This window comes from Opisthocomus hoazin, chromosome 18 (assembly GCF_030867145.1).
Source record: "Opisthocomus hoazin isolate bOpiHoa1 chromosome 18, bOpiHoa1.hap1, whole genome shotgun sequence".
In the NCBI taxonomy this organism is placed as follows: Eukaryota; Metazoa; Chordata; class Aves; order Opisthocomiformes; family Opisthocomidae; genus Opisthocomus; species Opisthocomus hoazin.
The window spans coordinates 6728175-6743076 of record NC_134431.1 but is presented as its reverse complement, the minus strand read 5'-3'; the positions used below and the strand labels follow the sequence as shown (position 1 = coordinate 6743076).

Genomic DNA, 14902 nt, shown 5'->3' with positions numbered 1-14902 from the left:
CATATCTATGGAATTGATGTTAATCCAAAATAAATGTGTTTCATAATCAACTGATATTTGTTTATAATGCAATAATTGTCTTCTTAAATCAGAATTAAATGCCTATTAGGAAATGTTAACTTAAAGCTTTACTAAGAGTTCTGAATAATTCTCTTACTTCTTGAAAAGGAGTAACAAATTAATTGTCAAAATATTGTAATATATGTTGTGAAACCTCATAAATGAGAACTTTGAATTGTGGAGTACAAAGAAGAGGTAACTGTTCCTAAGAACAGATTAAAAATTCTACATTATAATTAGTACATTTAGTAGGACTTCTTTCACTGGGTTTTAATAATTCTAAAGCCTTTTTTTTTTAATCAAATTGTTTGATGACTGGGAGAAGAAAAAGAAAGGAGGGATATCTTCATTTCCTTATTTCTTTACAAGCTACTTGCAAAATAGCTGCTCTTGGTTCGACAGATTTTCCTTTCCAAAAGCAATTCTGTACTATTGAAAAATCCAAAGTTCTTTTCCTTTTTGATTCCTTTTAAAAGCATGCTTTCTTTTAGAAGACATAAAAAAAAAAAAGAAAGATTACAGTTAACTCATTGGCTTTAATTGCAAACATATCCCTTCCCATCAGCACGGCACTTGATCAAAATGCCAGAAATAAATACATTAAGACATCCATCAGTTTCACGTCCCCGCTGTCATGTTTTCAAAGAAGTTGCAAAGCGTCTGTTATTCCCATCCTAAGGGCTGGGCTGAGCTGCGCTGGGGTTTCTGCTGCTTTTCAAGGACTGAAGAATTATTTGTTTCAGTGGTGTCAGCTTTGCACCCACTGGGAAATATCAACAGCAGATGCAGGAGAACCACAAGCGTCAGCTGCCTGCGACCAGCAGCACCAGCTGGGGAACATCACGCCAGGGAACGGGTTCCCGAGGCTCTACAGGGACCAAGGAGAGAGAGGCAGAGGCTCTGATCCACGGGTGAAAGTCAAATAATAAACACTTGGGAGTCAGAAGTACCTTCTTGAAGTGAGGTTGTTGAAGAGAGGGAGCTGGGTACTGCTGAAGATGCTCTGGGCAATTCAGGAGATGCCCGGATGCCTCACTCCGTGCGTTTGGCCACATCAATGTTTTTTACAAACAGGTGGCAGGGAGGAGGGTGTGAGAGCAGTTCAGTCCTACTTAAGGAGTAGTGATGTCTTCCAAAGGAACTGAAAGGGGTCGAACAGAGTGACTCCTCGTTTTTCTTTTGGTCACCGCTCAGGAAGCTATAGGCTTGGCTCCTTCTGGCAATTATCTCTGTTAACGACCCAAACACATGCAGACCCTTAAACCGTTCTTTTCCTAACATTTTAAAAAAGAAAAGAAGAAGGGAATTTGGTGTATTTCCAGGTCCTTTCAGACAGCTATTGGAGTTATAAAACGAAATAATGCCCACAAGTAAGTACCCAGCAAAAAAAATTAAATCCACTACTTCCTTGAGTTAGCAAATCAAACAGAAACAGGCAGTGCTCTCGCCCCTTCTTTTTGCTATTTGTAGTGACTTTTAGCACAGGAGTCTCCTGGCACGAATATTTATAGGAATCACCAGTTCGGGGAATCTGGGTTTAGAACACAAAAACCCACGTTTTGTCTGTCTTGTCAAGACCGAAACGCACCATCGGGCGATCCAGCCCTCAGTCAGGCTGGAAGAACAGGTCAAAAATTCACAGAAAAATGCTCAGTCACAAAATATCCAGCACACACGGAACAGAGGAACACACACAAACACGAGACTGCTCGGACAGTTTGCAACTAGAAAGGGAATAAATTCTCCCAATGAATTATTGAGGACGCAGTCAGCTCTACCTTGGGCCAAATTATCTTCCACGTGAGCAAATGCATCTCCCCACAAAGTTCATGGCACTTTTCTCAAGAGCTTTACTGCGGAGCTGATCGGCATGCTCTCAGAGTGTTACACTGGAGGCTCATTCCTCTGGAAGCCTCTGACAAGTGGTTCAAATTTCTAATAAAAATGTTACCTTCCATAAAGGAGAAAAGTACATTTTTGGTATTGCATGCCCCAGCACAGAAGTGTTTCATAAATCTTTTACAAAATGTTTGCTTGTGTCAGTTAAGTAATTAACAATAGACCATCAGCTACCAGACTCTCATTGTCCTCTCCGCATGTGAGCTGGAGTATATAAATAGATAAAGAAATTAATTTCTTGTCACTTGAAGCTGCGTGTGTGCACGGCTATTACAACCCAACTCCAGCGAGTCAAAAGAATCCCCCCGTCTATGCAATACAACCGTAATTAAACACTCGAGCTCTGTCATAACAGCAATCAGAGCTACAAAGATCTGACATCCTTAGCACCAGTTCACTGGGAAAAGCAGCACGTTGCAGAAGAGAGCTCACCCCCTTTGAAGAGAAAGAGAAAGAAGGATGGAGAGGGAAAGAAGGAAAGAAGGAAAGAAGGAAGAAAAGCTATTATTTTCCACAGCAGAATATTGAATTCTTTCATTTCTTTATAATTTCTACATAATTTAGAATATAAAATGCTTTTATTTTAATTGAAGAATCCACATCATCTCATTCACTGCACTGGCTGAAATTTTACCAGCTAAGTGTTCATTGATTGCAAGGAAAGAGGAGCACTTCAAGCCGTCGTTTATTCCCTCACGCAGGCAGGAAGGCCAGCGCTGAATATTTGCACATCGACCTGGGGAGGTTTGAGGGCTTCCTCAACATAGCCAGGGGGTCATTTAGAAGAATGATGTGGTCTAGCACCGTCTCTGGGATGCCACTCACCCCAAAGACTGAAAAATGTTACCCTGTTATGATCGTAAAAATAAAAATGTAATATCCAAGCTTTAAAAAGAAAAGTAAATACCTTCGAATAGCAACGATAAATTACATTTTGCAATTATAACATCTATAACACTTACCATTTTAAAGTGAATGTAAAAATTCAACTGAGTGAAAAATTAATAAAAAACATAATTTCAAGGCCTCCCACCGGTTTTTCACCCGTGCAGAGCCCGGCTCCAGTGGAAAGCCCCAGAGCTCCATCTCGTGGCTTTTCTGTTCCGAGGAAGGGAAAAGAAATAAAATTTTGTTATTAAATCGCTCTAAAATACAATTTCTTTTGCTGGCATCACACGTAGAAGCAATGCAGAGAAGAAAAACAGCCAACAAACTATTTCTGGCTCTATTTTGCTGTGCACTGTCATCTCCTTTTTTTGTTTAAGGAAAAATTCTCCGCTTTTTCCTAACCCACAGCCCATTGCAAAACCATTGCCAACGGTAGGACCTGAATTAAATAAATCTGTGGTCTGGACGGGAAAGTTGCTGGGCTAGAGAAGGGCATAGCACAGAGCAGAGAGGCCACACAGCTCTCAGTTGAAACCAGTTTGCAGTTGGTTGGCGCGATTGCTTCTCTCCCCGCAAGCACCCTCCTTAATCCCGAAAGAAAAGGGATGCTGGGGCCAGGCCTCCTGCACCCCAGGCCCTGCAGTTCATTTCCACTTTTGCTATTTACCGTTTTACGGCTTTCACAGTAGGATGCTGGAGCGGTTCCGAGCTGAATGTTCTCGCCTCGTACGAGAACTGCGCCCGCCGCGGGGATGACCCCAGCTCTGCTCGCTCCTCTGCCTCCGACCTGCAGCTCCTGCCGCGTGGACGGTCGTGCTCTGCCACCCATCAGAAGCTCAACGAGGAATTCGTAGGTGCTATGGGAAAAAGAGAGATATGATAAAAGATAAATAAAATTTTAAAAGGCACAACTTGCTTATCGGATGCAGAAAAGCTTCTAGCTCTGTCATAAAATAGGGCTGTCTCAGTCGTGCTGCATTCGGAGATGCAAGATTCTGCTTAGACTTCAACCCAGACACAGATGAAGCAGACAAGTCTGCTCCTGCAGAAATTCTCTTTTTTTTTTAATCTTGAATCAGTAAGAGATAAATCCCAACTTAATTGTTGTTTCCCCACTCTGAAATGGGATCCTCCTTAGGAGGCTATTGATCCGTTTCCCATGGGAAACCACGCTCCAAATTCAGATCTCCACTCTGCGTTCAGTCCAGTCAAGAGGCACCCCTGAGGATATATTTTTGGGAGGCTCAAAATTCTTTGAGCCTCATTAATTTCAAATCAAGCCAGGGGGGGAAAAATGAGTTCTTTTAGAAACATCTGCATTAGGTGATGAAACAGGCAGCACCAGGCTTATATTGCACTGGGCACCTTCTCAAAATACCCGCCATGGAGAAGCAAATGAATTCTATGAATTCGCAATGAAGCAAAGTGTCTGTGGCCTCCAGGTGACCTGTTTGGCCTGGTTGCCAGCCAGGCTCTGGGCATCAGGCAAGCTGTGCAACGCCAGCCCTGCTCCAGCCATGGGTAATTCTCACTCTGGGAGGGGGCTGCGGCAGGCGTGGATGTAGCCCAGGTAGTTTGAATCGAGCTAAATGGGACTGACTGCAGTGAAACTAAGGAAGGAAGGGTGGTGATGAACTGCAAGGAGTCACTCAGTAGTCAAACCTCTTCCTTAACTCTTGATTACCTGCGCTGGTTGTACCAAAACCAAGAGCAAGACTCTGAGAGTTAGCCAGATCTCATACAATGGTCCACTGAATAAGATCGAGATGCTGGAGAGAAAGAAGCCCTCCTGCAAGGTCTGGTGCTGAGCAGCACGTGGAGACGAGAAGGCGTTCTCCCTGCTGGCAGCCACAGCGGGCTCTGTTCCCTCCTCACCCCCATCGTGCCGAGCCCGGCCGTAGTCCATCCCGGCAGCCCTTGAAGGGCTGAGCAGAAGCAGGCAGACGTCTCTGCCGTCCTTGGGAGGGTTGGAGGTTGGCCTGGGAACATCTGGCTCACCCTCAGCTAAAAATAATCAGCGTCTTCCTATACGAGACAGGAATCTTCGGAAACACATTGTCAAGTTCAGGGAAGGGCTAATGGCCATTTCCCCAAATCCATTTGTCTTCTGGCCCTAGGTCGTGCAACCTTTACTCATCCTGGGACAGGACTTTGCTCCTTTAGGACTTCCACTGGGAATAATGTCACTCTTCTGGATTAAAAAGAAAATAATATATGAAAAGGAGCAGGGAGGAGCAGAAGGATGTGGTGCAGCTCCAGAGATGTTAAAGGACCTCTGCAGAATAGCCAAGGCCACATCGGCAGCAACTTGAAGTCCACAATTAAGGAGAATAAAAGCAAAGCTGAGAGAAGGGAGAGTGCAGGATCTATCTTAGGGAAAAAGACAGCAGCTCGCAGAGAGGAATTTTTTTTTTTGAGGAAACATTTCAGAGCTACAAGGCAGAGGAGCTGAGGGGTGACAGGCAGCCAGGCAGCACTGGGGTGGCACTTGCCAAGGCTTGGGAGGGTCACGGGAGGAAGAGGAAGCCACAGAGGAGCTCAAGGTGGGAGCAGGCATCACAGGTAGCTGTGTGGTGGGTGCCCTGGTGGGACAGCGGGTGTGTGGGCGATGCTGAGAGGTCTGGTGGTGCTGGGCCGACTTCTCAAGCCAAACTCCCTCACTGTAGATAGGGCAGGACTGCAGCTAGGGGTGTGTTAACATGTCAATGAGAACTTTTCAGCTAACTTTGTGGAGTATGAAAACAATATCCTGTGTTGGACAGATGTAAATTTGCAGTAAACAAACAAATAAGATAATTAGACCTGCTATATATTTATATCTCTCTTTTTTCCTAGAGTCACTTATACAACGGGCTGCATTTATATTTCAAAATACTTCCAATCAAAAAAAACCTGAGAGGATACAGGAGTTGACTGACATCTTATTTCTCTGTGTTTGCATTTTTTTGCCATGCAGGGCACAATCTGGTTCTTAGGGAGTTAATGCACCTGCCATTCCGGTGCTGACAAGCAGTTTTTCAGAGGAACATGGAATTTTATTTATTTATTTATTTATCTAAGGAGCCCTGAAAATTGTACTCAGGAGACTCCTTGAGTACTGCCAATAACTAGCAGGTACCAACACATGTACATTTTTGACTGCACTATGATTTATGGTGCTTATTTGTGGCCTGCTGCCTAAACCTCTCCTTTTCCTTTGCTTTGTGTCTCTCTCACTAGGGCTTTTTCTTTGTGTGTGGGGTTTTTTTTTAAATAGTAAAGACACTTTTGCCATTTGGGTTAGGGGGGGAAGGGGATAGAAGCGGGGGAGGAATGATTTACCTGGTGCCTCTGTTGTCTTTGAGCTGCTCTGTTCCATGGAGATTTTCAGAGCAGTGAGCGGTCAGTGGAGAGAAATTGAGACCAATGGGCAGGGAGGACTTTGGGCTTTGGAGCTGTGGACACAAACTGGCAGAACGCTGCAGGAGCACAGCTGGGGGGAAACCCACCTTCTGGCTTCGGTCCTACTTCCAGAGCCCAGGCTGAACTGCTCCCCTCTCCGCAGTCAAGAGACCCAGCTAATTCCCACCGGCAAAAAGATCGACCCCCATTTCTCTAGCCCTCCTTCCCTGTCTTCACCTCCTTGAAGCAGGGAGTCTGGGGATGAGAAGCCCATATAGGAGACAGAAGGCTCTAGAAAAGAGCAGAAGCCTCTAAAATCAACCCAGCACAAACATTCGCTTGCCCATCCACCCTTTGCAAGCCCCAGTCCAACGAACTGGACAGGCTTACGGTGACCCCAGACAAACCTCGGAGCAGGATGCTATTTCTCCTTCAATTCCACAGATGATTAATTGCTTTTATCACTTTTTCTAAGCCCCGCTATACCTGCACAGCACACTGGGGAGAGGCAGAGGAGCGTTTTCCATTTCCCTCGCACACAGGTTAACCTGCTACTTTTCTTTCAAAGGAAAAAAAATTGATCTGATGAAAGCTTAAGCATGAAGTGCCTGGCAACAAGACAGAAATAGCAATAGGTCTACCAGGAGATCACTTTGACTTTGCACAACTGAATCCAGCCAGAAGTCGCTGCCGTGTTCCGTGCAGCCATATGGGAGCTATTCACACCGGCGCGGTCGAAGCGGGGCACGTGTCACAGCCCCTGCGCCAAAATGAAGACCTCACGTCTCCAGCCTGGAGAAATTCAAAGCTCTTGACACCTCATCTACAAGGAGAGCCTGCAAGGAAATCAAAAACCAAATGAATTTCAGCCAGATACAGGGGTGCCTGTTTCTGGCAACGTTACAAAGACACCTCCGTGTGAACACGCACATGCTGCACGCCCATACATTGTGCCGCCAGCGCTCGCTGCCGCGTCACTTAAACGCAGGACAGAACAGCTGTACTCGGTGCCACGGTGCTGTCTGCAGCCGGTTTCGTTTCACCCCGAGCAGCGGATGCCGGCAGGGTCCTGCAGGGTTCCCTGGTGAGCTGGGAGATGCGCCAGCGTGCATCAGCTCATTGCTGCCCGGGGTGTCCACAGCACGGTGGGAAAGGACAAGATGAATCCCTTGTCTAGGTTACAGCTGAATTCAACCTTGAGTCGCTGCCCTCTCCTTGGGGCTGAAGTAACACCGCAGACCAGGTCCGAAGCGAAAAGATGATGGAGAGGTGATTTCCCACATCACTGACTTTGAAGGGGCACTGGGATTTCGGGACTGAAATGCAGATACACGCAGAGAAAAGGGAAGACATGACCGAGTGTCTCCCAACAACGAGCTGAGCACCCCTGACTCTGTACAGCATCACTCCCAGAGCAGAGAAAACTGCAGAGGATGCAGCAGACCACTGGTACGGATATACAAGTATTTACATCCAGGAAAGACAAGGTGTCCTTCCCATGCCTTTGCAAGGCAGGAGTGACTACAGGGCTAGCACAGTGCCTGTAATGCAGGCTCATGAACAAGCAAAATATCAATTTACATATCACAAAAACGTAACCAGAAGCATGAAATGCATATATAATCCCACTACACCCTTCTCAGGACTCTGCTCCACGCACCAGCTTCTCAGAAGAAACCAGCATCATGACCCAGAGTCTCCAGAGCTGCTCTTCTCCAGCACAGCAGCTCCAGCTGATGAGGAGTTGATTAAATCAGAGACAAAACCTCTGGCCATCCACCCAGATAAAGCTGCTGAACTCCCCCCGGGGAAAGCTATTACCCACCCCCCAGGCTGCCTACGGAAAGGCGTTCGCCGCACTGCCGAGGGTTGTACCTACAACTCCCTCGCACTCAGCACGCTGGCACTGTCTCGGGAGGGTGCTGGGCTCCTGCTCCCCACGCAGGAGCCTGGCCTTCCCAAACCCACGCAGACACGGGGGGTGCCTCGGCTAAGGCACGACTTCTGCCCTTGCACCCATCGAGAGCGGGCAAATGCCGAGCGCTGCCCAGCCACGGTGCTGCTGCTGCTGGGCTGCGAACGCGCCTGCACACGCTTGTGGATGTGCCTGCACACGCTTGTGGATGTGCCTGCACACGCTTGTGGATGTGCCTGCACACGCTGGTAGCGTTCACCTGAGTACGTGCGCTGGTACCAGCGTGGATGGCTGCAAAGTGGTCTGACAGTACCATCTGCAGGGAAGAGGAGAGGTTGCAGTAGGTGTGTGGTGGCCAGGAGCACCGTTACTCCAGCCAGGGTGGGCTTCGGCTCCCACCACTGAGTTACCAGCTGCCTTTGCTCGCTTGAAAACTTGTTAATGAGAAGGACATTAAAAAAAAAAAGTACAACGGCAAAGCAGACTTTAAAACTCGCAAAACCATCGCAAGGCTGGGAAGCCCCGCGGTGCAGAGCAGAGCAGAGCAGCGAGGGGCTGGTGCCAGCTGGCAGCTCCCGCTGCAAGCCCCAGCCCGGGGTCAGGCAGACACCCAGCACGCTCTCGGAGACACAGGCGACAGAGGAGCTGAGCAGGGATCCAGAACCAGGAGGACTAACAGGACACGAGCACGGGATCGAGAGTCCAGTTCTCTGGCCGGCTGGAAGAAAGGAGAGTTTTCAGAAACCAGCACATGGGTAACGCTCAGACATCCACTGTGGCCAGTTCATCTGGGCTGCAACCCAGTTGCAAAGGACTCCTAGATTTATTTGCTACCCTTTTATATATTTCCTGGTAAAAGGTGTCTCCTGGATAGTGAATTTCTCTCTAGTATTTAAACAGCCATAGCAAGCTAGCTCACTGAAATCTATGAGATTTATCCCATTAACAAACCATTTCAGAATGGGGAATGAAACGCATTTGTAAACTGCACATTCCAAGACATCACGCTCTCGGCAGGCCAGGCTGTGGCAGGGTGACCACAGGTCCCCCAGAAGATGAATCAGTGGCTCATCTGGTTTATTTTCGCTCATGGTATAACACATATGAGGAAGCAGAAAGCAAGCACAGCCAAACCTGTGGGCAGCAAGATCAGCTCAGCCACCCGCCAAGGGTCCTCCCGGAGCAGGATGGGGCTCAGCAGTGCTTGCTGGTAACCTCAGAAGATCACAAGCAGCACTGCCATCCCACTGATGGGACAGACATGGTCACGGGCAGGTTTCAGGGCAACCCTCTTTCTAAGGCCATAGATACTCTGCCTGGTCCATACAACATCTACAAGTGATCTGGAAAGGTTCATTCCAGGAGGAGGAAAGCAGTGCTTTGTCAGCTTTTTCATATTTTAGCAGAAGTTACTACCGCTAATTCACATTTTGATAGCAGGGTCACCTACTGCATTAAAGGTTGTCAGGTGTCCAGGGAGCCCAGGTTATTTACCCTGGATCCCACCAGGGATTTTTGCTATTGGTGCTGTTTGGTACACCAAGAAACACCTCTGTGAGGCACTGGGACACAGCCCCACAGCAGATCCATATGTCCAGTCCTTCAGCCTTTCTGCATCTCAGTTCCTGATCTGAAAAACAAAACAAACATTTGTTATCTTTTGCCCTGCTTATTTACAGCATAGTTTGTCTAGCAGAGACACTATCTCACGCAGTTCTTGGTAACAGAGTCCTGAGCTCAGGTGGAGTCTGTGGAACAGGCTGCGTGTAGTTAGATGGCAATCAGCCTCTGTAATCGTAACCTCAAGAAGGGTGGTATTTTCACCACCCTTTGTGCTAGTGTTAGCACGCTAACGGGAGAGTCAGCCCAAACCACTCCTCTTCTGGCAAACCGGCGACAGCGCAAAAAGGACGCACATACTTAGATCTAAAAGGTGAGAAGAAACAGCCACAGGTACAGCAGTGGTATCTTGTGGCACGTGAAGCACTGTTTAGGGAGAGGACAGTTCAAGAAAAAGGGGCATGTTTCTTCAGCTGTTAATTTGTGGTTCTTCCCCTAAAACCACCACCGCAGTAATCCTCACTAGCTGCAGCCACAGCGTTTACTGCGCATGATGGCATCTGCAAAACTGCTGACAGGGACAGCTGACAACCGCTCTGCGATGTAATTCACACCATAACATCATCTCCCAGGCTCTTGGATTTCTCATTGAAAAATTATGTGATGCTTTTTTGGAAATCCAGTGCCAATTTATTGATACTCAGCCTGCGCCAAATAACGAGGCCTCTGACAGGTTAGCTGAATTTTTGATTATTTTTTTTTTAATCAAGTAAGATCTGTCTCAACTCTTTCACTCACCATGTTAAAAGTCAGTTACTTCTTCAGTTGTAGGAAATGTGTTTATTTTATCATCTGCCTCCCCATGTGAGTAACTCTCTGTGTAACATTTCTCTGACTCCAGCCTGCTCACCTTCAGATTTCTGCCCTGAGCAGTTTTATTTGCTAAACCCTACACCTAACCACAGCAAAGAAAAATTCTAACATTCAATAAACCCTTTTTAGTTTCTTTCACAGTATAAAATGCATCTACAGGTCAGAGCCTTGAAATGAGCCACCTCTTTACATCCAATATTTTACTTTACTTAAACTGCGACCTCTTTGAGTCAGGGACCATTCAGATGCAAAACACAAGCCTTATTCCCAGCTTAAGTTCATAAGCACCACTGATTTCCCGATATCAAGCCCTATATAGGATTTGCCACATCAAATCAGACTTTGTCTCACTAGATTTTAATCCAGTACAGGTGACAAAAAAAACCCTTGCCCTGGTTTTGGCTGGGATAGAGTTAATTTTCCTCTCAGTAGCTGCTGTGTTTTGGATTCAGTAGGAGCAGCATGTTGCTAATACACTGATGGTTTTAGTAGTTGCTAAGAAATGAAGGACTTTTTCCAGTTTCCCATGTTCAGCTGATGAGCAGGTGGGCAGGAGCAGGGAGGGGGCACAGTCAGGCAGCCAGCCCAAGCTGGGCAACAGAAATATCCCACACCATAGGCGTCCTGCTCAGTATATGAATGGGGGTTGGCTGGGGGGCAGGAACCCACGAGTTTCGTGATCACTGCTCGAGGACTGGCTGAGGAATCAGTCATCAGGCGGCGAGAAAAATTGTATTGTTTGCTTTGCATATTCTTTTTTATTATTAATTACTATTCCTTCTTTTGTTGTCTTACTAAACTGTCTTATCTCAACCCACCAGTTTTACTTTTTGTCCATCCTCCTCCCCAACCCACTGGTGGTGGAGGGAGGAGTGAGCGAGTGGTTGTCTGGTGCTTAGTTGTCGGCTGCTGGGTTAAACCATGACAACCTGCAATACACATAAGGCCTTCAAAGCCTAGGCTCTGCCAGCAGCTAGCCAAGACTGGATTAGTCCCAGTTGCACTGGTACCTACCGTCAAGGAGGCAGAGCGTGGCCCAGGTGCTATAAAGTCACCACCACAGGACACTGGTGTTGCAGGAAGCAGGGACCTCCGTGTCCAACAGTAAATCCAGTGCTGGGATTGACCCAGCTCCCGTGCATCAAGTTATAAACATGGTGATGGTCATATAGTTATCTAGCTAGCTCCATTTAAAAAATAAACTAAAAATAATCTCTTACGTTTGTAACCTGGGTACATTTCTCTGTGCTGTTTAGATTATGGAGCTCAGGAAAACAGTGCACAAGGTCAAATCTTTTTGCCTCTGTCACTACTAAAACAATCTCAATATTGAAAAGGCACCATAATCCTCATTTTTTCTCACTTGCCTGCACTGTACGTTGAGTTTCAGCATGCAATAAGCCACCAGAAGCCTCGTGGATACTTTGATCTTTGGATTGATGGTTTGCTCCTGCCATGCTCTTCTCTCCAAGGTTGCATCTGATGTCTGTAAACGGGAAGGAATAAGCACAACGCAGAGACCATCTGCCCAAGGCTGGTTGGGGAGAGCAGGAGTGAGGATGTCCTGGCTGGGACGGTTCAAAACCCATCCACCAGGTCCAAAGCTCAGCCCGAATAACAAGTGGGAACAGAGATGGGCCAGAAGGGGAAGGGAAAAGGCAACTCATCCTGGGCACCATGAAACCTGCCCAAACAGTGACCCTACCCGAGTGTTTTATCTGTGTGCTTACAAAATGACCAGGAACTTGAACAAAGGGGGTCCTTGCTAGATCCAAACTGGTTCACTTTTCCTGTCAGTAAACCTCATGTAAACAGCAAAGCGCATCCCTCAAGGAATGCCGTGCCAGAGTGTATGAGAGCTCTCCCCTTGCTTGTCACGGGAGCTGTCTCCTTGTGCCCTCTGGGAAATCATGCACCACAGTCAGGAAACAAAGACAAATGGATGTTTAATTCATCCGCAAATGAACAGACTGCTCCTCCTTCCCAGCTTTGTACCAAAATCTACTTCAGTGTCAAATTGGTAGTTTTGATGTAGTTAAGTTCAACTGTTCCTGGTAAATGTACTTTTTTAATACCCATAAGAAGCAGGTTGTCTTAAAACAGTACTAGATACCATACGTTTAGCTACAACTTTAAGTTTTGTCTGTAAAAGAAGGTTTTGCAAAAGCACATGGGGGCATATTTTAAAGCTGGACATCAAACCTGAGTGCATTTTCTAGGAGTATCTTTAAAAAAAGTAAGCAGGAAATATTGTGATCTGTTGAAATCAGCCATAAGCCTCTGTTCCCACTGAAAAAGGCAACCCCATCCCCTTGGCTCTGAACCCCCTTCATCTCCAGCTCAGAGCTTAAGGCAAAACCTCACCTTTCTGTGTCCTGGCCGGGTCCGCTTTCACCATCACCCAGATCCCAGCGGAGCTGGCGGCACCTGCGGGAGTGCGTGGCCAGAGCAGGGGGGAGTGGGGAGCACCCCTTTAGACAGTCTTGTCCCTGTTACAGAACTGCATTTTTAGGCTGTTTTAAAATCTGTGGCCAATCTGTCTGTGTTCACTTTACAAGAGCACGTTGAACACATGAACTTTGCAAAGCAGATGAAAATAATGATTCAAAACAGTTAAGGAGGGTTTTAATGTTCTAAACACAAAACCTGGAGGCACGGACATTTCCCCACGACAGAGCTGGAGCAGAACCCACGCTTTGCAATCTGTCAGCGCCCGGTAAAACACACTGCCGGGGCACCCAGGGCTCCTCCCAGCCCTGGCTCCCGAGTTACTGGAGTCAAATGGTGCTCTGGGAAAGCCGGGAAGGACTTTCCCCCAGCCCACGGCCCACTGAGAGCCGCGCTTGGGCAGAAGTGCGAGCTCAGCGCTGACTTCTGTGGGTTTTTCTTCAATCAGTTCACTTTATTTTGACAGTTTGCTTTTTGCTGCTGAACATGACAGCTCCGTATATTGACACTGTATAGTATATTTATTCTAGTTTAGCACAATCGCTGGTCCACAGCATTTAAAGCTACAGTCCGTGTTCAATCTGCATCAGTTTAACATGCCAGCACCATATGGCATTCCATAATCAGCTGCAGCATTGTACTTCAAACCCACTGCTGCATTTACAATATTATTGTATGCTGCACAAACACCAATATTTAGAAAGAAAAATGTCCTTTTTATTGGACTCCTGCTGATACCCCAGCTGTTAGCCAAAGCACGAAAAGAGTGTCTCTTTTTTTGCATTCAGGAAAAGGAGCCTGGAGCGTTTTTTAAAAATCTTACATCTGAAAGGTACATTTTGTCCTGCCCCAGTAGGTCTGTATGACTGAGTTAAAATGTGTTTTTTTATTAGATGAATTGCATCATTAAATTACATTATAAAAACTAAAAATGCACCATTAATTTTCAAAAACAATAGTAAATATATCTCATTTCTGATACATGATTCTGCATTTAATTTTTGCCCTGGGCCACATTTTTCTAACAGGCTCACTGTCTTCCATTATGCAGACTACACAAATGGAGCTAAATTGCTGAAGTTGGGGGGGATCGGTTCGTTGGGGAGAGGGAGATATTGGTCAAATGTCTAATGTGAAAATAAATGAATTTCTAATCGGCTGTTGCAAAAAGAAAAATTACTTTTTGATCTCGGCTCAGCCAAGCAAGAACCTACCTAGCTCGAGTAATAAGATACAGTGGCATTGTATAGGATGCAGAGAGAGACAAAAGGCTCGACAGAGAGACAGACAGCCACGGCAGTAAATTAGGTTAGTGCATTCAGTTCTGTATGAGCAGCGTTTCTTAATTAAATGGACAGAAGTTCCACCGAACTCAGGACTCATTGCTGCAGGGATTTCGCCATTAATGTAGCTGCGGCACTAAGCACCCATAGATCACAGCTGTTTGGGAGGGGACGCGCGCGTTGGAGGGAGCGCGGCCGTCCGCGTGGCAGTGGGTGAGCAAGGGGATGGAGGCAGAAGAGAAACCCCGAGCTCGAAACTTGTACATCTGCCACAAACGGGTAAGACAAACCTTGCAAAAAGTCCCAAACGCCTGGCAAAGGCGAAGGACGTGCCTGCGCGTTCGATGGCTGTAGTCTGCTGTAATGCCACGCACGTGTCTGTCTGCTGAGCAGGCTGCTTGCCAGCGAGCGCTTGTGCTTTCCAAACCAGCCCACAGCGGAAAGCTGTAAACATCTTCTGTTCAAAAATGTCCTTCGGAATGGAGGCCTGCACCCCAAAAGGCACCAAATCAGGGCACAAGCAACTCCCAAAGTCAACTGGATGGCCCCAGCAGGCCTCCTGTCCAGGTCCGACCTCAGCAGGTGATGTCCCCCA

The 14902-nt window shown here is 46.8% G+C and overlaps 1 long non-coding RNA gene across 1 annotated transcript; it reads right to left on the bottom strand.

Annotated features, from left to right (window-relative positions):
• Nucleotides 1–225: 225 nt before the first annotated feature.
• On the bottom strand, nt 226–9766 carry LOC142363554 (uncharacterized). The gene is made up of 4 exons (XR_012765807.1): nt 9594–9766; nt 3515–3704; nt 2922–3057; nt 226–2394 (listed from the first exon to the last, which is right to left on the bottom strand). It is a non-coding gene; the product is annotated as an uncharacterized LOC142363554 (long non-coding RNA).
• Nucleotides 9767–14902: the final 5136 nt, after the last annotated feature.